The sequence below is a fragment of the Salminus brasiliensis genome, chromosome 8 (genome assembly GCF_030463535.1).
Source record: "Salminus brasiliensis chromosome 8, fSalBra1.hap2, whole genome shotgun sequence".
In the NCBI taxonomy this organism is placed as follows: domain Eukaryota; kingdom Metazoa; phylum Chordata; class Actinopteri; order Characiformes; family Bryconidae; genus Salminus; species Salminus brasiliensis.
In genome coordinates this window covers 11,557,032-11,582,946 of record NC_132885.1, presented here as the reverse complement: position 1 = coordinate 11,582,946, position 25,915 = coordinate 11,557,032, and the positions used below count along the sequence as shown (strand labels likewise).

The window sequence follows — 25,915 nt, the reverse complement described above, 5'->3', positions numbered from 1 at the left end:
TCCCAAAAACACCATCCCTACTGTGAAGCATGGGGGTGGAAGCATCATGCTTTGGGGGTGTTTTTCTGCACATGGGACAGGACAACTGCACTGTATTAAGGAGAGGATGACTGGGGCCATGTATTGCGAGATTTTAGGGAACAACCTCCTTCCCTCAGTTAGAGCACTGAAGATGGGTCGTGGCTGGGTCTTTTAACATGACAATGACCCAAAGCACACAGCCAGGATAACCATGGAGTGGCTCCGTAAGAAGCATATCAAGGTTCTGGAGTGGCCTAGCCAGTCTTCAGACCTAAACCCTATAGAAAATCTTTGGAGGGAGCTCAAACTCTGTGTTTCTCAGCGACAGCCCAGAAACCTGGCTGATCTGGAGAAGATCTTTGTGGAGGAATGGGCCAAAATCCCTGCTGCAGTGTGTGCAAACCTAGTGAAAAACTACAGGAAACATTTAACCTCTGTAATTGCAAACAAAGGCTACTGTACCAAATATTAACATTGATTTTCACAGGTGTTCAAATACATATTTACAGCAGTAACACACAAATAAATTATTAACAAATCATACATTGTGATTTCCGGATTTTTTTTAGATTATGTCTCTCACAGTGGACATGCACCTAAGATGAAAATTTCAGACCCCTCCATGATTTCTAAGTGGGAGAACTTGCAAAGTCCCAGGGTGTTCAAATACTTATTTTCCTCGATGTACATATACATAATACCTGCAGATTGTACCGAGATTTCTCTTTCCATGCTTGTAAATATTAGACGTTCTGTGCTAACATTACTTCAGACACATGTCTCTACATCTAATTCTGCTGAAATCACACTAAAGTCTTTAAATATGTAAATATTTATTTGCCATTCTTTCATTTTTGAAATCTGCTGAAATTTAAATATTAACCAAATATTAGTGCTTTGGCAGCATGATGTTCACATTTTATTTACATTTTCATAGAAAAGGAAAAACAAAGGCAATAAAAGTAAAGCTGAGCAAAAACTACCCCTTTTCCCTATACTACCCCAAAAAGAGACAATACAGTGAACACATTCACATATATGACCGGGAAGACAAGAAAGGAAGGGAGGCCGGGTGTGTGCCAGTGCTACATAGTCACCTGTAATTCAAGCACATAAGCATTCCATTTTTCATAATGTCATTATGCCAAAGGTTAATTGTGGGTAAGCAGCACAATTTTCAGCACTTTTTTTTTTTCTGCACAGCCTTTAAATGAATTAATTAACTTTTTTTCGGTCCAACGCTGTATAGTTTGGGCCCTGGTTTAAACAGAAGCAGCTGATCAGTAATGCTGAGTATCTTAAACTCTACAGACTCATGAGGCTGTGTTAACAGATTCATAAACAGGATTACTGTTGTAGCTTCAAACTGCCCTAGGGCAGTGGATCTTCCCGCATGCCGGAGAGTGGCCTGCATGGCTGTTTGGCTTTCTTTTAGTGCAAATATGGAAATATTGAGGGGGCGTGTTAATGCGGCCCTGTCTGGAATCACTCTTCTGCTGGGGCACTTTTGCGTTCCCCTTCTCAGACAGAGTTGATATTTCCCAGGAAACTGCTGCTAAGCCCAGGCACTGGTCAGGCAACACTGCACATGTGGGTCAGCGCTCTGTGAGCTCTGTAAGCTGAGAGTGGGGACACTGGTGTGTCTGAGTGTGGTGATGCAGGCTGTGTTGGAGCCTGGCATGGCTGCACTGCTCTGCATAGAACAGATGGGGATTAAGTGAGAACCATTTGGAGGCTTGTGAGGATCGGCTGAAACGCGCAGCTCTTTCCCTCCTTGTTTTGTTTCCTGGCCTGGCGGACTGGTAGCCTGTGGTTGGGTTCAGATGAAGAGGTAGAGGGAGTGAAAGTGCCTGGGCTCTGAATATTGTTCAATGTCGAGGGTCGAACGTGTGGCACAAAACATAAAGATGTCTGTTAATGCAGCTGTAGTGGAGATCCTTGAATGTATGTTTCTTAGCATTCTGGGAGGCCTGTTGGGAAATCCATATACACAGCATACAGGGTGGTGACAAATGAAGTGAAATGAGTGGAGGTATGAAAAGTGCAGGTCTTTCCACACCAGTGTTGTTCAGAGATGTATAAAATTGCTAAGCTGGCCCAGTGGACCTGTATTTGAATACAGTGTTAATGAGTCTACCACTTCAAATGTGTTCCATCTCTTCTATTGTGAAAGGATGGAGTGAAGCATCCTACTCTTTTAGTGTGTAGTTTAAGATGTCTGTCCTGTCCGTTCTATTTGCAGCTCAGTTTAATATGTGGTTTAATATATGTGGCCTGCTGTGGTAGCAGCTGTATGCCTGGGTTAGCTTAATATGATCACAGGTAAACTGGGGACTCGTCTGGACGTCTCCTCGGCTTCCCAGGCTTTCGCTGCCCTACTGACCGCTGTTATAATGCATCCAGCCAAGCTTAATCCCAGTTCAGCTCCGCATGTAATGAAGACACAGGACCACATCATGCTTTCAAGACAATAGTGTGTGTTACTGACACAGACTGGCGGCTGGAAACAGCGGGCTTTAATTATTAAAGTTGGTGTGAGGGTGAGCTCAGGTCAGCTTTAACTTTAATGAATGCAATTATATGGGAAACGCTTGTGTTCTGGACTCCCCTTCTCTAGAGACGGCCAAGTATGGGCCAGTGGTTTTTGAAGTAGTGGCTCTGCTGAGCCATCGAATACAAACTTGCTTCACGGCTGCTGCAGTAAGTGATACTCGGGGTTATGGAGAGGCCCCTCGGAAAGCAGGAGTGTTAGTGTGGAGCCAGCAGACACAGGAGGCCACAAAGCGCTTTTTTCTTCCTCACAGGCAGAGAAGGCGGAGGAGGCAGTGCAAGGAAAGCACTTTCACACTCTTCTGCAGAGTCATGCCTCTCGCTCTCACCGGGAGAGCTAGCACTCAGCCCTGCTCAGCGCTTCTCCTGGGTCAGTCCTGTCCTGCTGAGGACCGTGGATGCTAACTAGACTTCTTGCTGTAGCTCGCTCTAGTCTCACTTCCTCCCTCCCTCCTGCCCTCTCTCGCTGCATTGCTCAACATAATAGCTGTCAAAAGGAAAACAAGAGCACCCAGTTATATGGTTACACACAGAGTTCATGACAAACAGGGTCCACATAATTGGGCGCTTTACGTAATGCTCCAAAAATGCCGACTTAAATAGCAGGGATCAGTGGGGCGGGAGGGCCCAGGCATGTCAAATCATTTTAATAGAAGATTATTTTCCTCCCACCGGACGTCAGGCTTAATTCCGAATGGGGCTAAGTGGCCGATGGAAGCAAATTACCCTTATTGTTCCCGTGATTATTCCAAACAACATCTCCTTTGTAGTACCTTCTTCTAATCTGGGCTCTTTCACAGGGATGAAAAGGAGATCAGGCCGAGTCAAGACAAGCGTGTAAAGCCCAAGCGCAGACCCTAAAACTGCGAGGACGCTAAAGCATGTATAATTATGGAGCTCAGTTCCCCAGCTGAGCTTTCATAGCATACTCACTGATGATGTTTGGATCTGGTTGATTGAATATGTGTACCGACTTAATTGGGAAAGAATGTAGGACAGGCTAGCTGGATAATAGCTGCAGGGCAGGCCCATAGGGTGCGCAGTGCCACACTGCCAGCCACCACGTCAATACCCAGGTCGATACGGCGCTCCGCACTGGCTTTTTGGAAACACCGTGTCACGAACATTAAGAGTGGTGTAGGTGTACATGAGTACAAATCTGACTGTGGTCGAATACGCTTGCATGTCCGCGGTGGTTGTCATAGTCACAACGCACATGGGCAAAGTGATGTAGGGTGACATTTATAGCTTATGTTCATGTGACGTGATTATAGAACTAACAGAACGGTCATGCTATATTTCACAACAGTGCTACACCCACAACATGAGCAGAGCAGGACATCTGACCTGGTCAGGAGATGACTTTAGCTTACACGCTAACTGTCTTTCAGTTCGTTTCAGAGACCGATTTTAAGCATGGCGTCAAACTACACTGTAAAAAATAGGGCTGCACAATCGGAATCGGACAGCTATTGCTCCAAAGTGACCGACCGGCAGCTTTATTGTTTTTGATCTATGTTGCCATTGCCTCTACATTTCAGTGTTTTTCAGTTGTTGTTTTTTTTCACACTGATTGCCTGTTTCATTTAAGGATTTTAACTGAACTCTGAACTAAATTAGCCAGAACAAGCAATATTCTTTGTATATCACACCATACAGAATGTATTGAATATATGCTGGTGTTTTTAATATGTTTAAAACAAAATTAAAAGAGCTGGTAGTAAGCAAAATCCTGATCAACTCTCCATATTTAAGACTGAATATATGAATGAGTACCTCCCACTTCCCGGTCTCACATTCTGACCTTAAGAACTACTGTGCTTTTAATGACTAAATAAATAAATAAATGTGATTTGAGTTGGCAAATTGATTGATCAGATTGGTTTTGTTGAATCTATGTTCAAGTAGCTTATGTTTTATAATTAAGCTTGAGCTTCATCTCAACAAAGGCGTATAAATAACCATCTCAATGGAATCATTTAAAGTGGCCAATTTCAAAGCAGCAACATTTATAAATGGTAAATATCTGCAGATAACATGTATTGGTGTAGGGTTATGAATGCAGTTCAGTGAATGAGCTGCAGAGTTCAGTATTAGTGCAGTAGTATAGTAGCATCACCTAAGTGTAAATACATTTATTTAGTAAATTTAGTATTAATAAATCAAATATCGGTTTAAAATATCAGTCGAATCTAAACTAATGATAACAGATGATATTTCTTAAGCAGTTGTCCCCCATTACCGAACATCTAATCCATCTAACATGGCCGGTACAGCAGACATTTTCTAGTCGTAATAATGGTGGTAATTCACACTGACCAGATTGCTAAGCAGGTCAACAGCAGTAGCTTCAGGCAGGAGAGAAGCGAGAGGCGTCTGTGAAGTGAGGCAGCGAGAGTGTGTGTTGGTGTAGCAGGAGCTAACCCCTACGAACGTTGACCGAACCCCTGACCAGCTGCTTTGTAAGCAAACTTTCAATAAACAGCCTGTTCGTAACACAGAAATGATATAGTAGCCACTTTCTTTGCTTCTAGGCTCGAAGGGAGATCTTTTTCAGCAGCAGGCTGTGCACTGGCTGCTCCGTCACACTCCGTCTCCTCCTCCCTGGCACACACTAATTGACAGAGTTAAAAAGAGGGGGGGAAGAAGCCGGTCCCAGACTGCCAGGCTGTTTTCACTGGCAATCTGAGACACGTCTGAGAATAACCTTGTGTTTTGTTTGTTTTTTGTTTTTTCCTCTCCCACCTCCCCTTTTTTTTGTAAACACCACCTCCTACACACCATGACAACACACGGTGCTAATAACAGAGCTCCAGCAGCTTATCAACATCAGGCTAGCATTTACACATTTGCCATGTTTTTCCCTTAGTCTCCTTGTGCTGAGCATATGCTAATGCTGTAGTCGCTTCCAAATGAGCATCGCGTCCTGAAAATGCTAGCAGTCCATAAACCCCACCCCCCATGTAGCTGCATTTAATAGAAAGCTAGATGAAAACCAGAGCATGTGTAATGGGATATCTAAGCTTCGCTGCTGGTGATGGTGAAGGGGCATACTTTTGTTTTCCTTTTTTTTTTTTTGTCCCCTAGAGCTTAATAAAACTGCTTGCCACTTTGGTGGCATGTGTAGCATATAAAATGACTTTTCAGGCATTGCTTTTGCAGTCTGGCAGTGTGTTCGTGTTGTGTGCTCAGAATATGGCCTTGAAGATGCGTGAGCCAACTTGCATGAATAGTTATGGTTGGGACTAGAAGCGAATTTAGTGGTCATAGTTTTGACAATATATTGCATATTAAAATAAAACTACTAACCTCTATAATCCTGCTGCTGAATCACATTTGGAGAGGGAACTATATTTGGAAGCAGGGAGTGATACGCCAGGGGCTAATGTGCGTGCATATATGCTCATATTAACACCAATAAGCTAATGCATGACTTACTAATACGACCACCTGCCAGATATGTTGTTGGTGCTTCATGCTTTACCAAAACGACGCACTCTACAAGATCTCTGAAGGTGGTCTGTGGTAATTGGCACCAAGAAGTTTTCCAGCACATTCCACAAGTCACTGTCTCGCGCACACCGATCCGGACAGTCATGTGATGTAAAAGAAAGCTGTACTTCTCAAACCAGACAACCTTCTTCCATTGTACCAAGGTCCATTTCCAACACTCCATTGTAGGTGCTTTCATTAGTGGACATCATGGGCACTCTGACAGGCCTCTGGCTATGCGGCACCATATGCAGCAAGCTGTGATGCACTGTTTGCTGTCACGCATCTGTCCCATAACCATCATTTGAAATTTTTCAGAGATCCTGGGTTGCCCAAACATGTTGGCACTAACATGTTGGCACGTTGTTCACTAAGGAGAAAAGATGTTGTGTGGAAGCTGTCGATTCCTCAGTAGCATCCACTGTTGTAGTAGCTAGATGTAGTTTAGGTTCAGTTTAGGTAAAGATGTCCCTCCTACTCATCCAGCACCAAATCTACTAATTTCTCCCATTGAATCTGGGTGACCAAAAACACCTTATGTTCCGCACCTCTGTGTTCTCATAGCTGATTACTGCCATGTTTATATCCAGCACTAACCCATCTTCCGTCCAGATGTAGCTTTTCCTCATTGTTCCTTCTTAAATCTGTACCGGTTGACGATCCAGGGCCGAGGCAGGGACGCCGGGAGCTACTTTTTTTTAATGACGTTGGATCGTAAACTAAATACACACATAAGGTTGTAAACAATGTGTTAATGTTTTCGGCAGATGCTGGTATCCATAGCAATTTATGACTGTAGCATGAGTAACGTGTGAAGTCATGTAAACTATTTTTATTGGGAACTCATGGCAGTATAGTTCGTGTTTGGACGAGTCTATGTTGAATCGGTGACTATTAGGAACTATTCGTCAGTCGGAAAGACATCAATGTTTTCTCCATAAATAACATCCCCTATCTTCTAATCCTCCATTGCTTTATCACTAGGAGGCAGCAGAAAGAGCAACATTGCATAACCACACCCCACCACTGTTCTACATCAGGTAAAACAGAGAGATAATCTGATTTGTATGATATCATCTCTGTCGTCCAACCATTTAACAGCTCAGTTATTTCAGAGTTCTGTCTCTGTTCTTTCTGCTGCATTTGCGTTTCCTTTCAGGCAGCCAAACGCTGCTGGCTCCGATGCAGGAAGACCTTTAGATATCATCTCTCTTGTCGAGACGGCATGAAAAGACTTTTTTGATTGAACAGAACCGAAGCCAGAACTGCGTTGTTCAGGTCTCGGCTTTACTATAGCTTTGTAACAAAGCGGACACCATGATATGCTTATGTGAGGATTCTACACTGCATTACAGTGATCACCGCCGGCCCAGCCCAGCGCTGTCATGCGCCACTATTTGAAAGTAGTGAACTTGTCATATGCTAAAGACTGGCAGACACTAAGCTGACGAGCTGAATGCGGAAGCATGATATTCCTGGCAGGTGATGAGTTCTAATATACTTCAATTTAACCTTAAATGGCCTATTCTTCTTTCTAAGCATTTATAAATCCAAAAAAAAACAAGTAGCCATCAATTTTTTTTGTTTTATTTACTGTTTTCCAGGGCAGAGAGAAAACTCCTGATGTGATATGATTTCAAACTGTTGTAGCCAATGTTTGGTAGCAAGCTGTACTTTCAGCCGGAAATCTGATATTTTATATGCGTTAAATTGGTTGTTGTCAGGATTATTTGGCAGTAGTATCTCAGTTGACTATCTGCACATCAGTGTTGCCGTGAAATGGCTTCATTTTGGTAAGACAGCTTGTTTTTTCAGCACTGGAAATTATCAGAGCAAGATATATATATATATATATATATATATATATATTTGGCATTTTTTTACAATTGCATCTCACTACATGCTAAGGCAAAAACTGTGAGCTGGGATACTACATATTGTTCAAACAGGCTCTTCCTGCTGTAGTAGGCCTGAAGTAGGAGCATCTTGGTCACATTAAGAGGTGATCAGTACCAGACTCTCTGATGGAAGGCAGACGTCTGGCCTGTGGCGCTAACTAGCAATAACTGTGAGCAACAAGTGACCTGATGTTTACTGTGGAGCATCAACTCCCAATGTGTTCTTTTGTTTGTTTGTCTTCTTAATGGAGATCATGTCGCCTCCTATCGTGATTTCTGTTGGCTTGCGCATTGAACATCCTGATTTTGCAGGAATATTGTAGCTAATACAAGCTACCAGTAATGAGCAAGATTGTGATGATTAAGAAGCAGAATCTTTTTGGAGAAGGAGAGCCTTCAGCCCAGCCTGTTTTTTTGGCTCGTGTATCCAAGGTCCTTGGATAGGTCCATAATTGCTAATGTTAGCTAGCTAGCTACTAACTTTGAACGACTAGCAACATAGACTCTGGAGCACCCGCCCCCTTCCCTTTTTCTATATATTTTATACATATATATTCACAGTTCACAGCCCGTTTTCTGTTGGCTGATGCTTTGCCAAGTTTACTTCATGAATTTGCTGTGAAATTGAATGTATTGCTACTGAAAGCAAATCACTACTGGATGCACATGATCTTAGCTTTACTTGATGGCTATTTGAAGTGATGATGGCCTTCGAAAGCCTTCTGTGATACCTAATGCACACCAACAAGGGAGTTAGGGCCGTTCTCTCCTGCTACTGTTAATCCCCTCTATAGCTGTAATTCTCTTTGTTGTATTTTGTCTCACTGAACATGGATCAGGTCTGTTAGTCTTAGGTGCCCAATGACCCTATCTCCAGTTCACCAGTTGCCCTATCTTGGACCACTGTTGGTAGGGGCTGTCCTGTGCACACCAGAAAAAGCCAGAAGACCTGCCTAATGTTTTGGAAGAAGTTCTGACCCGGTTGTCTAACCATCACAATCTGGCTCAGGTTCTTATGCTTGACCATTTCTCCTCCTTTAAAGACCTGTATTACCTTCAGGAACTGACTGTTCACTTGCTACCTAGTATATCCACCCCTCGACAGATGCTACTGTAGACGAGGATGAGCAATGATTTTCACTTCAGCGGTCAGTGTCCGTGTCAGTAATGCTATGGCTGATCGATGTATGTATGTATCTATGGGGCATGATTTAAAACTCTTTATGTATGCTCACACACACACACACACACACACACACACACACACACACACACACACACACACACACACACACACTCCTGTTGTTCTCCTGTTGTATTTCCTCCCTTTTTCCTTCCTTTCCTCTCTCTTCTCCGGACCAGTTTTTCTCCCCTCTGTTTGTGGATGCTCTCCTCTTCCCGCCAAAGCCGACTGTAGAGCCCTAATGAGTGCGCTCCCTCTCGCAGTAGAAGAGGCAGGTGAAGGAACCAGTTCTGGAAGCATTGGCTGCATGATTCCCCCTTAAGAGGATTAACCACTAACGCTTGGGCTGCGCTAGCCTCCTGCAGGGTGCGTGCCGGACAAACGCACCGCTGACCAATAAACAAGAGGAACATGACCTCACTGTCTATTTATGTCTAACATCGGCCTTACCTAAACCACGGTCCTGTTCTTTTTCCACTGCTTGTTTGTCTTTGCTCACATTTCTGCTCTGTTGTGATGGACGGAAGAAAACGCTTTCATGATTTATTACATCAGCATCCGGACATACGGCTGGATTACTTGGTCTCACTGCATAGCTGGAATGAGAGAGAGCGAGCAAGAGAGAGGGCTAGTGAGTTGGTGAGAGAGCGAGAGAGAGAGGTAGTAAAGCCTCAGGCATTTTTTTCCCCTTTTACAAAGGAATATTTCAAACACACATGCTATTCATATTTTATGAGCTGCTATTAACAATTTATATGCTTTTATTGATGACATGGAGGCCTGAGCTCGCTGAAATAAACACCTTGGAGAGTGATTTGCAGGAGTGTGTTTTGTACATGGTTCAGAAATAAAAGAGCTGTTTGTTGGTTGTGCTGAGGACGTCATACCCTGTTTATCTGGAATTTTATGGCACGCCTGCATCCTGGTAAATTCCCGTTTAAGGACTGCATGTGTGAATGATGCCAAACCGCCCATTATCAGTAAAAATGGCCTGGTAACGTCTCTGGCTTTAAGTGTGAAAAGGGCTACAGATATAGGTATATCTGCTTGTTGCTGCTCCTGTTGATGCCAAAAAAGTTACGAGGAAACGGGTAAACACTTCTGGGTGATTTAGTTTAAGAGCTGGGTGGCTATTTTTAGAGTTCAGCACTTTATGGTGTTGCTGCCACCACTAGGATAATTAAAAAAACCTAAAAAGCCTGTTCCCCATTTTTCATGTTTGTTTGTTTGGGTTTTTTTGGGGGGTCATGTGATTGGTCGTTGGTGAGAGACTGAGTGCACTAGTAGATTAGATCCGATGTCATGTTAAAACACAATAAATTGTTTAGGTATGGCTCTTCGTCCATCTGTTTCCACCAGTCACCAACAGGTTGTCTCAGACTTTGGTTCTCAGAAGTTGATCTTTGAAAGAAGCTTTTTTGACATTTCCTCTATATATCAAATCCCACTAAATATCAATTAAATAATCTTTAACTTCTCCTAGACCAAAACCTGGTTCTGAACCTAACCTTAACCTGAACCTAAACCTAACCTCTACCTTCTACCCTGGAGCATTACCAGATCAGTTCAACAATTCAGCAATTTCAGTTGATAATCTATTTATCTACATATAATTCTCTATAGGTTTATATATATAACACTATATTGACAGACGTTTTGGGACACCTACATGAGCTTTTTTTTTTTTTTTTTTTTTGGCACCCCATTCTAAATCCATAGAAATGTTTGCCCATTCCTCCAGAGGAGCATTGTTTGAAGTCTGACGCTGATGTTTGATAAGAGTGCTTGGCTTGCCGTTCTTTTTCATCCCAATGGTGTCGGATGGGGTCTTTTCTCTTGGTTGAGGTCAAAAAGATTTATTAGAATTTACTTTACCTCAGCAGTGTCAGAACCTTCTGAAGTAAAGTAAATTCTAATAAATCCTTTCAACCTCGACCAAGAGAAAAGACCCCATCCAACACCATTGGGACACTGCATTTTTAATGGCAGCTAACCGCAGCAGTGTTCAGTTGTCACGATTTTCAGACTTTCTTCTCCTCTTCCTCTGAAGGACAGTTGGGCTATCTCTCAGCTTCTGTAGCAGCACAGCCTAACCTCTTTCCGTCCATGTGCGTGAGCGCTGTGTGTTGCGTGGAGCCGTAGAGATGGAGCCCACATGCCCAGCTTTGTTGTTGCTGATGCCTGGAGGGTGATTGGAAGCTTGTTGGTCAGAGGGAGACTGTGTGTGTGTGTGTGTGTGTGTGTGTGTGTGTGTGTGTGTGTGTGTGTGTGTGTGTGTGTGTGTGTGTGTGTGTGTGTGTGTGTCTTTTAGACGTCTTGGATCCAGTGGTAGACCTTTCACATGCCATGATTTTCTCTGATTCTTATGACCTCCTGGATGCTGAATATTAGGGTAGTCACTTTGGACTAAGAAGTTTCTTGGACAGCCAGAAGGCCAGATCACACCTCTGCTCCCCAAGAAGATAATAAATATATGATAGAGTATAGTGGGCTGTGGATATTACTGCATTTAGGGGATCCACACTTGAATTTCTCACACTTATAATTTTCATGTTGTTTTTTTTTAGCACACTCTTTATTAAGGTCCTGTATAATTCTGTAATTCTTTTTACTTTTGGTGCTATATGGAACAGTCGTCTTAAAGGTTAATTAAAGCATCACACACAAGGTTCTCAATCATAGAGAAGAACCCTTTAGCCCACATTCACAAAGTTCTTTGCATTATCATGATTCTTCATATCGTTATTTAAAGGTAAAACTACATATTGTTGCTTTACATATGAATTCTCACAGGAACATGCAGTGTGTAAAGGAGGCTTAACTGAGTGGTATATTTTTTTACGTGTCACATGTCTGCGTTGTGTCTGAAAATGGCCTCTGTTCAGTTATGAGCTTCTCACGATTATGAGTCTATTCCTATTTACATGCGATCCGGTTGTCATTGAGGGCCATTGAAAATCTACCCACAATGTCTTGTGCCCCACCGGAGTGTGCCGCTGGGGCTCCAAATTACCCCGCCACAGCTGCCGCTGTTCTGCATGGCTGACCCCCCGGAGAGACCCGACTGAATTGATTAGAGCCTCTTACAGGAATGATGATGTGTTTAAAGAGAGATGATGGAGCATGCCTCTAAAATTGATTATTCTGCCAATCTGTTGATAATGCCTTGCGTGGGGAATGGGAGCGTTGAGGAGAACATGAGGAGAGCGGTGTGCTGTACAGACTTGTTGTTTTGTGGTGTTGTGGGAAGTCTCTTGAGTGGGATCACCAGTAAAGGAGGCTTCAGCCTTGGTGGGATTTTTGCCTGTCAGAAATAAAGGTTTCAGTATTGATTTTTATGTTCATACAGTGTTGGGGCTGGTGTTCGTAGAGACAGAGCCTATGTTATTTGTGATCCAACAAATTGAGTGTTTAGAGAATTGATTACCGTGTTTCCCTTTGATATTGATGATGAGGATTATTTTGAAAGCCTTTATGTCCATTTCTTTTGCTAAAAACTCAAATCAAGCACAGTCAAATAGAGCAAAGTCTTAAGAGAAGGTCCTCTGAGACTTGTTTTTGTTACGAACAGCAGGTGATACTTCTAACCTTGGAAAGGTGGCTTGTAAAGTACTGCAACTGTCAGCTAGTCGCGGTCAGGGTGGATTAATCTGCTGCTCATTCGTGTCCTTTGCTTTTTAGCAGACAGTCATAGGCCTCTTTCATTTGTGCCTCCTACCTCCAGTCTGTCCCAGACAGACAGTATGACACTGCCATGTGTGGAGGCTCTTGGCAAGGGAGCAGCAGACGCTCCCGGCCATGCAGTAGTGCAGAACTGCTGATCTCTTACACAACCCTGTCCCTTTGGCTTGGTGTGGCCGATTTTGGGCTGTTTTGAAGTTAGACCAAACAACAAATGTTCAAAGAAGAAACCGGCGCTTCTGCCTTCTCCAGGCTCCGTGTGCTGCTTCTGAATATTTCACCGGTTTGGAGAGGAGAAGAGGCACCCCACGGAAGGGCAGAGCGTAAAACATACATGTGTGAGTTTGTTTGATGACTGCTTTGGGGTGAGGGAGCTGACTGGGAGATGCTGTGTTCGCACACAGGCCGTGCTGAGACCCTTGGTGGAGCAAATCACGTACCAGTGCTGAGAATAAATATTGCCACAGTGCGAACCCTCATCAGCTTCCTTTCTGTTCTGCGACGGACTTGCTAAATACTGAACGCCAAGCGCTCTGATCTCAGGTGGACTGCATGAAGGTCCTAATCCGAGTGGCTGATGTCTGCCAGACTCTGATCTGTAGGCCCATTTACGGCGAGGCCAGAGGTTTCTGCTGAGATCCATACGCAGCAATTTAGCACCTCCGGCTCTTTCCAGAGGCCTGCCCGGGTCACTGCGTTACAGGTGCAGTTAATGAGCTTTTCTCCAAGCGTAATTGCTTTGTAATGATATACGGCCGCTCGGATGAACTCCGACTGACCGCCTGCCTTGCCCGGTACACATGCAGACAGACACGCAGACTTGGCTTGTATGAGCCTGGCCTGATGCGGACAGCTGGCCAGATGTTTGTACTGCGCTGGGAGATAAGGGAGAGGCTGGCTGTTGACGTTGGCCGCGGAGGAAAGTGCTGCTTAGCTGGGTGAGCTAAACTCGAACAGACGGGACAAAGAATGCTCCCATTCTTCCAGCGCCCAGTCTGTGGCCCCTGGACGGCTCCCACCACCCACCCACCAACCACTGTAGTGCTGCTGCTGCTTCTGCTGCTGTCTCTGCTGCAGGGGAATGCACAGCAAGCTTCTGCTCCATGGCCAGCGGAAGCGGCGCTGTTTGGTTTGGATCATGCCCTCTGATGAAGAGATGGGAGACATGGCAGAGCAGCAGCTCTCTCAACATCGCAGGCTCAGAGACATGTTGGGAAATCGTACACACTCCTCAGTACTGCGTTCATCACGTGGGATTATGTGCCAGAGTAAGCAGTCTGTGTTAGTGGCTTGTGGGACATTTTAAGACCACCATTGGCTGGGCTTCTGTAGGTTTTTTGCAAGTTCTTGATATGCACACTGCGCTTCATGTGGCCTGTATAGTTGGACGGTCAGCATGTCTTTGTTGGAACGATTCTGTCATACTGAATAAGTACTGAAAGAAAGCCAGAGGATGGGTTGACCCGCTGCGCCGTGCAGGACCTCTGCATCTAGGGCAGATGCAACATGATCCTTACTGTAACCTGTCAGGGAAACATGGCATATAGTATCTCTCTCACTCTCTCTCGCTCTCTCCCTCTTATGGCCTACTTACAGCGAGTGCTGTAACAGTATCCAGGCCGGTGAAGGCCTGTGCGTGGGAAAGAGTGCAGCAGTATTGTTCTTGAGCAGGGGAGGTGAGCGCTGCAATGGTTTTTTGTAAGGAGTCTTCTGTACTGTATAGTGAAACTACTCTGCTTAATCCCAGGGCAATGCCAGTCCAGTGTTCGTTAACCCTGTAGACCATGTATGTAAGCCCACACTTCAGTGCCTCCCTCTCATCACTACATTATTCTCACTATTATCAATTTCAGAGGCCCTAAAATAGAACCCTGTGGGACTCCACAAGAGATGCTAAATAATTTACAGTGGTTTCTGCATTCGGGGTTAATAACTTAATAATAAAGCTAGAATCAAAGGGACTTGTTGTCAGCGATACGTTTTCAATTCAGTTTTATTTTGGACATTTTATGTTTTACAAATGTCTTGATTCTACATGAATTATGCACTAAAACTATTATTATGTCTAAAAGAAATATTGTAATTTGGCATGTTATAAAGAATTTAAAATTGACTTTAATGTTTCCATTTATTACATTTTTAGTTAAATGGAAAAAAAAATATTATTATTATTTCTATTTATTTTTATTCTTAATAAAAAAAAACAATATAAAACAAAATATAAAAACAATATTTTTTAGTGAGGTCACCCCCAGCCTTGTCCCACTTTCACCTTGCTTTCTCCCATGCTCTATCTTAGACCTTTCTGTATTATATTTTACATCTAGATATCTGTGATTTGATTGGTTATAATGCATAGCACCCAGAATGAAATGTCTCATTTGCATATTGTGCTGGTTTATCAGTACCACAGAGTCAATATTATGATAATTGGTCGAAAGATGAGATCATCCTACCGCAACATGCACACATCTATCACATCACTATTGACCACCCTCCCCTCCCCCCCTTCCCTCCCCACTGATTTACTGAATACAGCCCTTTTGACTTTCTGGACTGAGGAGTGTGTTCTTGTGGCTGCTCCCCGAGGGTATCATCAGTGCCTAGGTGGTGGGGAGGGTACCTGCCCTCAGCCTCAGTGCAGCGCGTCACCGGGTGGGCCTCATGAGCTCCAGCTGTGCTGGCCAGCTGGCCTTTACCGCACCACCCACTCATCTCTCTGGAGAGCAGACCCAGATAGCAGGCCCCGGGGAGCAGAGAACTGCACAGCATTGCAAACAAACAACCCCAATCTGTCAGGAGCAGGTGACTGCTGAGGAGCGATGGCCCGGGATTTTTTAGCTCTCAGGGAAAAGGAGAGGGAGTGCCATGCGCCTGCTGCGAGGATTTTCAGTGGGGACTTAATGCCGTGGGGCCAGAGAGGGAGAGAGTGACTTTGCAGAGCTCAGGCAGAAACCAGCCACGTCTGGATCACAAATCTAGGAGATAGATCTTGTAAGAATGCATTTTTCCAGGTTGTGCAAGATCATCAATAAGTGATTATGTACTTATCAAGCGATAATTTGTCTGAATTGTATTCTAGCAGCCGAAGCAAACCAGTTGTACGCTTCAGATGATGGTCCGGCCTTTCGTCAGTATTTGTTTATTGCAGATGTTTCTGTAAAACCCTGCCCTCAATAACTCTGTGCATCCCTGTTCACTAGCCAACCAGTTTCAGAGGGGAGTAGTATGGCATGATGATGTGATCTGTGTGAAGTTCGCGTTGGCCAGTAGCTGCCTTATATTTTAATGCAAAAACCCACCACAGCCCCTTTGTGTCCAGTCTTTCTCACTGACCCTGAAAGAACAGACCAGCTGCCTCTGAAACTTTACTCCACTATACAGCCTGACTGTTTTCAGCTTATTCACGGCCTCTCCTAAACTTTTTAACACAGTGAAACTGTGGTGCTGCTACTCAAAGGAGATCACTGCATGCTCCCTGCAAACTATACTTTTAACAACTATGAATACTCCCTAATGCTTAAGATTGGACGGTGTTGGTTGTGTCAGAATCAGAATCTCTTCATTTCACTTATATTTTAAGTATGTTACACATACAAGGAATTTGTCTTGGTGAGAGCAACACGTATGACAAGTAACAAAAAACACAGAACACAGATTATTTACAGTATTAAACTAAAAGAAAATTACACTAAACAATAAATAGGATAGGGGATAAATTTTAAAAAGAAAAAAGTACTAAAGGTGACAAAGAGCTGAAGAAGCTGAGAGATGTGAAATTTAGTTGAAAAATAGTATATATAGAAGGTTACAGATGACCTGAATATTTACAGAAAGAGAACATCTGTACAGGTGTGCAAATAGGCATAATGCAAATAGCAGAGTGCAAATAGCTGTTCAGTCCGGTTTGGTACAGTTCAGTTGTATGTTTTGAGGTTTACAGTGGGAGGTGTCCACTGTGGTTGAGGAGCGCTACAGCTCTGGGGGGAAAAAGCTGTTAGCATGACGTGTTGTGCTGGTTTTGGCGGACCGCAGTCTTCTACCAGAGGGGAGTGTCTGGAAGAGGAGGTGTCCAGGATGTGAGGGGTCAGATGTAATTTTGCCAGCATGCTTCCTCACCCTGCTGGTGTAGATCTGCTGAAGTGATGGCAGGTTACATCCAATGATCCTCTCTGCTGTCCTGATGATGCGCTGGAGTTTGGCTCTTTCTTGTGAGGTGGAGGAACCAAACCAGATGGTTATGAAGGCTGAGAATGGACTCGATGATCGCTGTGTAGAACTGGATCATCAGGGTCTGTGGCAGGTTGAATTTCTTGAGCTGTCTCAAGAAGAACCATGTGTATATTTGTGTGTGTGTGTGTGTGTGTGTGTGTATATATATATATATATATATATATATATATATATATATATATATATATATATTTATTTCATCATTTTATTTTTTTATAGTCACACTGTGATTAACATTTTATGGCTAAAAATCAAATTCCCTGAGAGGATTATGAACTAGATTGCTTGGCTCTGTTCCAACCGTTCTCAGTCCTCTAGATTTCTCCACTGAAGTTGTGAACTGAAGCAGCGTTTTTAAAGGTTAAAGCTGTTGCTGCTAAAACTGGAGGAACAGTCAGCTACTCATCCGTGTGTATTAGTGGATGTTGTTGTTGCCTTTCCTTTAAATCTTCATCCAGAAATGGAAAATTGGTGTGGATGGATATCAGTATCAGGCCATTATCAGCAGAAAATGCTGGATCAGATATCGGAGGAGGGAAAACAAATGATTGTGATCTGATCCTGTAACAAATCTAGCCTGAAATGGCGTGCGCTTACACTGTGTAATGTGATGTTAGCTCTGTGTTTCCTCATGTGGGACAGTAGTGTGTTTATATGCACATCGTAAGTGAAGCATGTCAGTTAACAATACCTCGTTTAATACCTCGCCTAATATTTTTACATTTGTATCGATATCACGCTTCAGTATTGTGGTTGTAAAAAGTGGAATGGTGCCATCTCTGCCTTTATTACTCAGGCCACTGCTCCAGGTGCGCTGACCGCCCCAGTTTTCCCAAGAGCACAGTGGCTCAAAGGCCCCTTTGAACTCCCTCTGTCTGACTGCTAAGATCATCTGAACTCCGCCACTCTGGAGAGTTGTGTACCCTGCTCTGTTCAGGGAAACCTAAACCCCCTCGCCTCAATCCTGGACGCCTTGCAGTGGTTGCTGCAGTTGACCCAGGTGGCCAGTCGAGCTATTGAGCCTTTCCTCGCTCATCAGTCCACAGCAGAGCCGGTTGTTTCCAGAGAACAGAGTGGGGCATTGTTTTCCTGCCTGGCCCGTTGGTGGCACGCATTCAAAGCCAGCTCAGCAGCACGTCCACGCTGCGCACACTCACCCACCCACACATACACATGCACCACCCATATGGCTCTGCTCAGGCTGCTGGGATTGAGGGAGAGTAATTCGGGCCGTAATTCGGGGGGCTGTTTGCAGTTTATTTTCTTCCTTGCTTCTCAACACACCCCAAGCAGAGCTCCGGCTCCCCGAGGGGCCGCACTGATAGCATTTCAACACCCCTTCCGTATCCGCTGCCGTTAAATGGGAGCAGGCCCCGTTCTGGGCCTCTTTGATGGAGCTCTGTGTATGTGTAAGTGTGCATGCGTGTTTGTTTTTGTGTGCTTTCAGGACTAAAATGTACATTTTGGGAAACCAGAGGAGAGCAGGGCTATATATAGCACTTTCTTTAAACAAATGTATGTGTGTATGTGGGTGTGGGAGCATGTTTGCACACTGACTCGTGTTAATGACGCTCACTAATGACCTGCTGCTTCCTGAACCAGTACTGATGCTGGAGATGGAGAAAGGAACTGCGTGTGTTCGCGGTAAAGGCTTCGTTTCCTACTTGGCACGATATAAGTGCCAATGTACGCACGCATGCGCATACACACACACACACACGCACTTTGCCTCAGAGCTATTTACGTTTCTCCATAATTCAAATTTTTATAGCTAGAGCCGCTCCCCGCAAAACAGTGGTACATTTCTGGCATGGGCTGCAGGTTAACATGCACAATGGACGCTTTCAGGGGTTTAGGATTTTATTATACATGTCTGGTTCTAGTGTGCTTGATGTGCATGTGGTGTACCACTGCCTTTTCATAGAAGACTGTGTGTGTGTGTGTGTGTGTGTGTGTGTGTGTGTGTGTGTGTGTGTGTGTGTGTGTGTGTGTGTGTGTGTGTGTTCCATGGCTAGCAATGGAACAAGAAGATCTCTGCAGTGCTGAATATTTAAAAATCTGCAACAGAGAAAGAAAGGGAGAGTGAGAGAGAGAGAGGGAGAGTGAGCTGCCTGATGGCTGGCAGCAAGAAAGAGCCCAGGCTACAGGGGATAAATTCACCAGCCATCTTTTAAATAAATCTAATATCCTACCAACTTTCCTGTCGGAAGTTCACACTCAGGGCAGCTGCAGTAATTTTCCCCTCGTGTCCTTTTCCACTGTCTAATGGCTCAATATTTCCAGCCCAATCCGCCAGCGAAGCTGTCGTCTCTGGCTTTGAAGAAAAGTGCTGGTGCACGTGCCGCAGCTCAGAGGGACAGAACCGCTCCACCTTAGAGAGACATTAACCAGCAGTGTCGTGTTGGCAACATAGACGCGTGAGTCAGAAACTGTATTAACCTCTGCCACAATAAGCACGGGCGAAAGGCATTTTTACAGCTCAGGGAGCATCACGGGATCCCGTTCCTTTCCGGCTGTTGGTGAATAAAAGTGTTTTTTAGAGGAATAGTCACAAGCAGACAACACCCTTAGACCAAGTGCAGCCAGCCAGCCAGCCAGTCAAGACATGTTAGGCGTCCAGAGTTTGCTTTTATAGTTTTGCACTGGAGCTACGAGGCTAAAGTAGCTAAGAAGTCATTTCCAAACGATGTTGGGAGTCAAAAATCAGACAATATCAGCCAATGTAATTTTAGATTCATTCATGTCCAGTACCATTTAAATATGATGTACAAACCAGTATGATGATTAATATTAAGTCCATGACATCCATGGCAAAATCTCTAGCAGTAGTCAGTCGCTGTGGCAGGAAAGACGGTCAGTGAAGTGGTTCTCTTGGGTGATGTCAAACTCTGCTGTTCCTCACTCACTGAACTAAAGAGAGCAACCAAAAATGCAGGCTATTGGATATTTCTTGGGAAGCCATATTGGGACTTACATGTGAAGGCTTTCTTTAAATTCAGATCAGCAGCAAAAGCTTGCACCCTATGAACTCTTAATAATTTAAATATTGTAGTACTGGGGGCTAATCTTAATTCACAGATCTTATTTCTCATTAGTTCTCTTTTTATTTATTTATCTTCTCATCATTGGTTCAGTCCCTGGTGATGCCACAGCCATCCGTGATCGGAGGTCCCAGAGAGCGCAGTTGGCCTCCTTCTCTCTGTGTCGGTAGGAAGGCCCTCCCTCTGCACCCATCACTCAGGGTGATGCTAGCCAGTGACATTGGACATGCTAGTGTTCACCTTCGCAGTGCTGGTGGCATAGGGAGCTAGGGAGAGGGATTGGGTAAAAATAACATTTGAAAGTTTTGGATGTGTATGTTTTTCTATTACGAACCCTAATGGTGTTAATGTGATTTTGTGATATCAACAGTTCTGCTTGACTCAGTCGGCCGAGCCCTGCTAACACGGTGGAAGCTAATGGCTTAACATGCTTCTAAATCATCACCCGATTTCCTCAAACCCTCAAATAAAGTTGCTAAGGTGATTTCCATCACTGCATGACTATGTATGGAGAAAACATTAGTCTACTCATGTTAAGTTAGTTATTTAACACACAGTTGATTTTAATATTAAAGGGAAAATGTGTAAATTAGATCATTTCTGTATTGTTAAATATCAGTTATTATTTAAGTTTCACAACTTTTTTATTGCAATGTCTCTCCCTCCCTCTGGTCTTGTTTTGAACCCTTCTTTACCATATTGTGTGTATGTGTGTGTGTGCTTGTGGCACTCGGAAACCCCTTTCTCCGGTCATTCTTTAGCCTGGCAGTTCTCGCTGTGCCAGACATGTCTGTGGCTCGGCTGATGACATCAAAAGCCCCTCTGTTCTCGTCTGCTCTGCATTCCTCGTTCGCTTCTCCAGAGCCCCTCACACTGCCTAATCTCTGCCGCCTGCAGTCCAGCTCCCGCACTCTTGTCTCCTCTTGGACGGTTTTACTAGTGCCCCCATCAGGCCAGAGACGGTACCGTATCTTGTGGATCTGTCCGACAATCACAAGTTTGGACGGTCAAACAGGAGTTTTCTGAATTCATGCGGTCACTTCGGCCGCAGCCGCATGCTGTGGATGCTTCATGCAGACTGTGTCGTTCTGCCAGAGCTTCCTTCTGTTTTTTTTTTCCTCCCCGTCCTTGAGCTCTGTCTGCGCTGTCAGGAAATGTGATTTATCAACTCACTTATTAAATTCCTGCCCTTTATTTCATGCACTTTGTTTGTGCTGAATATGGTCAAGGTGTTTACACCGCAGGCCGATCTGTGTATAGTCTTTCACAGCCAGCCTTTAGAGGAGTTCTGCTCTGCCGGCTCAGCGAACAAAGGGCTGCAGGGGATAGAGAGAGAACCCAGAGCAGGTGTTTTTCTAAAGGTGTGGCTGTTTATTCTGTAACCCTCCACTGAGTGACTTCACCCTCTGAAGAGGAGAAGATGAAACGTACGCGTGGGACAAATCTTATTAACACCTCTCTCTATGAGCAAGTGATGACAAGCGCATGTGGGGAACAAATACACAAAGGAGGAGGCGTCTGCCTAAGGACTGAGGACAACTATTCTTTGAAAATTGTTTTCATACAAGTTATCATGCTTTTTCCATTCCCGTTTTCCCCCGTTTCCCCCTTTTTTTAAGTTTTATATGAGATACAAAGTTTAAAGTTTAGACAAAACCCGCAGCTTGCATTAAGAAATACACTCTGTGTCAAATACCAAGTTATATGTTTAAGTCAAACCTTTTCCTGTATGTTTCACCCTTGCTTAATTGAAAAGTAACACTGAAAAACTTCATATTAATTTGAGTAATTAATAAGTCTTTGACAGGTCCTGTATGTCTGAAGTGCTCTGATTCATCAAACAATTATACATCATCATAATGGTGTATTGGCATTGGGCCGATATCAGCAGGAAATGTTAGATCAGATATTTGAGGGAGACAAAAATTAGTATAAATCCAAATATAGCCTCAAAGAGCACATAGGCCATCATGCATCATCTACTACCCCACAGAAAGAACCACACGGGCAATGTTTACATGCCTTAAGTGAAAAGCTTCCGTTGTAAAGAAGCTCATCGTAAAAATTTCAAAGAGGTGGGGCTTCAAGTGGCTTAGCGGTCTACCTCTGTGCTGCCACTGCGGGCCGGGAGTCACGAGTCTGAGTCCCGGGCCATGTTGCTTTGTCATCAGTGTCCGGAGTCAGAGAGAGCACAATTGGCTGTGCTCTCTCCAGGTGGGTAGATGACGCTCTCTCTCGCCTAATAACTTCAGCAGTGTTGGCCAGTACAGGCCTCTGTTAGCTGGTGTGGTGGAGCGGACGCTTTTGTCAGAGTGCGTCTGCTGCCGGCAGTGCTGCATTGGTGACAGCGTTGCATGTATTGAAGGAGACTTGTTAAGTATTTACACTTCTAGTGTCTGGAGCCTTGCTAGTGGAAGTTACAGACAGGTGGGTTAATTGGCAGTACCAAATTGGGAGAAAAAGGGGGACATAAATTTTAAAAATTAAAGAGGAAATATGGTCTGATATCAGAGTCGAATAGAAGGTATAATCTAGGAGTGTAATGGTATATAGCAGTTGCAGATCAGGTCACACCACAGTTTGGACAGTTTCCCCCCTTAAGATAGTAGGGATTCCAGCTCCTGTATGCTGTGTTCACGCGCCATAGTCGGACACCAGTCAGTTTGAGCTAAGCTTAGCAGGGCATGTTGCTTACTGGCTAATTGCTCACAGCTTCAGGTCTCCAGGTGGAGCTCACACTTGTGAAATTTGATAAGGCAAGCGCAAATTCTATATATGGCCACACACACCAGACCACAGTGTCCAGATTTGGGCTTGGTTTACATCCGTTGCATCATCCCACCACTTACTAATACAGTCTTCCGTCTCAGCTGAGTAAAGCTTAGGCTTTTATGACCTCCGTGTCCCGTTCAGCCATGCTGAGGACCTCACCGTTTGTTTTGCTTAAACGTCTCCTCCAGAATGGCTTGACTTGGTCTTACACAATAGCACTTGATACAGATTGCAGTCACGCACACTCTTCCTCTCAGGCACTTCCACGGCTCCTGTTTGGCTTCCCCTTCTTCTCATCTTTCGTAGACCCACCCAAAGTGTGTTTAGCCTTTTGGCTCTCCAGCCCGCAGGCTGTTGTCCAGCCTTCACACACTATTTACTCCAGCACAGATAAACGTGGCCTTGATGAGGGAGCCGCAAAAGTCTCTCAGACAGCTGAACACATTATCCCCCATTGTCCTGACCACGGAGGAGGCTGATTTGGGCAGTGTTAGCAGGCTCTAAGCTGGACCGTGACCCATCCCTCTCCCTGCACAGTCAGACTGGCTCATTCAGATGAGTGAATTAGAATCAGCTGTGATTTTGATAATGCAGAGCCACCATTTGGGAATACGCTGAGCAGAAGGCTAATTGTCGTGTAATGAGTTAAAAGCCTGTTGTTCTGACTCGTCTGGTGCACAGGCAGGGTGGTATTAATGAAGCTGACTAAAAGATGGGGGGAAAAAAGGGTAACAGCTCCTCCTTCAGGTTTTCAAAAGCACTGCAGTAGTCACACTTATCATTGACTTTGCTTATACATTTTAATTTTTAATAGACCAGCATAACTCCATAAGTCCAAATATATAAAATTTGGACTGGGCTGTCCATTTAATTGGTTGAGCCATGTTAATTTAGTTGTTGCAATTCTAACATTGTTGACATTCTTATTTTGCAAGCATATTTGAGTTTCATGTTGTGTAGACTTTTTCATGTTATGTCACTTTTTTTGTTCAGTTTATTTATTCATTGAATTTTTGGATGGACCAGGTTGTTGCTAAAAGCATTAACAGACAGTGTATGCATAACTCTGCTGCAGTCTTGCTGGGTCCATTACACTACCCTGCCATTCTGAAGTTTGGAATCACTGTACAAATATTTTGAATCAGCGTCTTTAATAAAATAAAATAAGATTTGGTATCACAAAATGTCTCTAATGAACAGAACACTCATTCTGTGCTCTTTAATGAAATTCAAATGATTAATAATTATTAAAAAGAAATATGAAATCAAATTTGGAAGAGAGCGTTATGACAATGTAAAAGAAGTATAAATGTATACTAGTGGCTGCACAATATTAGGAAACATTCTGCAATATTTATTCTGCAATATTTAATTATTTTATTTATTTATATATATTTATTCAAAATTATAGGAAATTTCTCCAGAAGTCAATGATCCAACATGCCATCATATTTATAGTGCATTCTGTGGATCCTGTGGAAGATTAGAATACAGTAAATAATAATGGGCAGGTATAATGTGTGTCTAGTATAATGGGCAGATATAATGTGTCTGTAGTGTCTCAAGGGTGCATTTATAAATGTATAAATGATAATTCTGAAATTTAAGAAATGGTTACATTTAATATTAATAGATTTCAGAAGTAAAATAATTTTGTTGCTTATAAGTTTGCAGAAAATCATTGTAAATAGATAATGCACTTCGTTGTTTGTCATTTTTATTTTACCTTTTTGTCCTCAAATCTATTTGGGTTTTTTGGGTTGCATGTTATGTGGAAATTAATTTTTATTTAGTTTAATTTAGTACGTTTCTTGAATATAAATATTTTTTGGACTATTTATTGTTGCAGAAATAATTGCAGTAAACAATATTGTCATTTTATGATGTTTTATGCCACTGATATAATGATAATATAATAGCATAATAATGCAGTTAGACCTTTTTAAAAAGCAATTAACTTTTAATTATATGTAATATTCAGACATGAATTGGAATATAAAAAAGTTTAAAAAATTTATTTTATTTATAATATTTATAAAAATATTTTTAACAGTTGAAATACCGGCTTGTTTGCATTAATGGACTCAAAAAACCCAAAGGGAAATACTAAAGTCAGCAAAAATGTGTGGTGAAGGGAAGTGAAGGGACTGATACAGGTTTCCTGGAATCTACAGTGTGGTGGGTGTTTACTGCCCAAAAGCTGTTGTCCGGTCAGATGCTGTTTTCTTTGGCCCTCTGCATGAGATGGAGACGTGGAGTGTTCTCCCGACAGGCTACTAATGAGGACGGCCCTGTCCTTTTCTCATCTTTTTTCCCCTCTATCTTCTCGTCTCTTGTCCTTTTCTCCTCTCTTCTCTTTACTTGTCCTCTTCTCGTCTCTTGTCCTTTTCTCATCTTTTTTTCCTGTATCTTCTCGTCTCTTGTCCTTTTCTCTTCTCTTCTCTTGTCCTCTTCTCGTCTCTTGTCCTTTTCTCTCTCTCCTCTCTCCTCTTGTCCTTTTCTTTCTTTTCTTTACTCTCGTCCTTTTTTTCTCCTTTCTCTTCTCTCGTCCATGTGTCTTCCCTGACTGTGCGTCTCCATCTGTGGCTTTGGACAGAGGACTTTTTTTTTGTTCTTTGCATAAAACTTTTTTTAATGCATTCTCCTGCTTTTTTACGAGGGATTTGAAGTGTGCCTTTCCTCAGAGATGTGGCCACGCTGGCTTGAAGACGGATACTGGTGGAGAACCGCCTCGCTTGTTGTGCCCAACTCTCAGGCCACATTTCTGCTAGCGGTACCTTATTTGTCTGCTTGTTAATTCTAACTCTGTCCAACAGTGAGGCTTTAATGCATCAGAGACTTGCTGACCGGTGGGGCCCTGTAGCTATAGCTCTGTAGAGGTCTTTCACAGGACAGGACAGGAGTGGAACAGTGTTACTAACCTCATGGCAGCCTATCGTCTTGAAGCAGCGATGGTCTGGTAGATCAGGTGGCTCTTCCGAAGCTTATTTGAGTTCCTGTCAGAATGCCCTAAGCCAATGTTGATCTGCTCTTTCTCTCTTTCT

General features: G+C 43.5%; 1 protein-coding gene across 3 annotated transcripts in view; it reads left to right on the top strand.

Annotated features, from left to right (window-relative positions):
• adarb1b (adenosine deaminase RNA specific B1b) overlaps window positions 1-25,915 on the top strand; it is a 314,934-nt gene that overhangs the window by 224,248 nt on the left and 64,771 nt on the right. Inside the window, exons 1-2 of one of the 3 annotated variants that reach the window (XM_072685610.1) lie at window positions 19,440-19,475; window positions 20,470-20,579. The exons of the other annotated variants lie outside the window; for them this stretch is intronic. The gene's annotated coding sequence lies outside the window, so the exon portion shown is untranslated. Of the gene's footprint in view, window positions 1-19,439; window positions 19,476-20,469; window positions 20,580-25,915 lie in introns of those variants that run through there. 3 annotated transcript variants of the gene reach the window in all.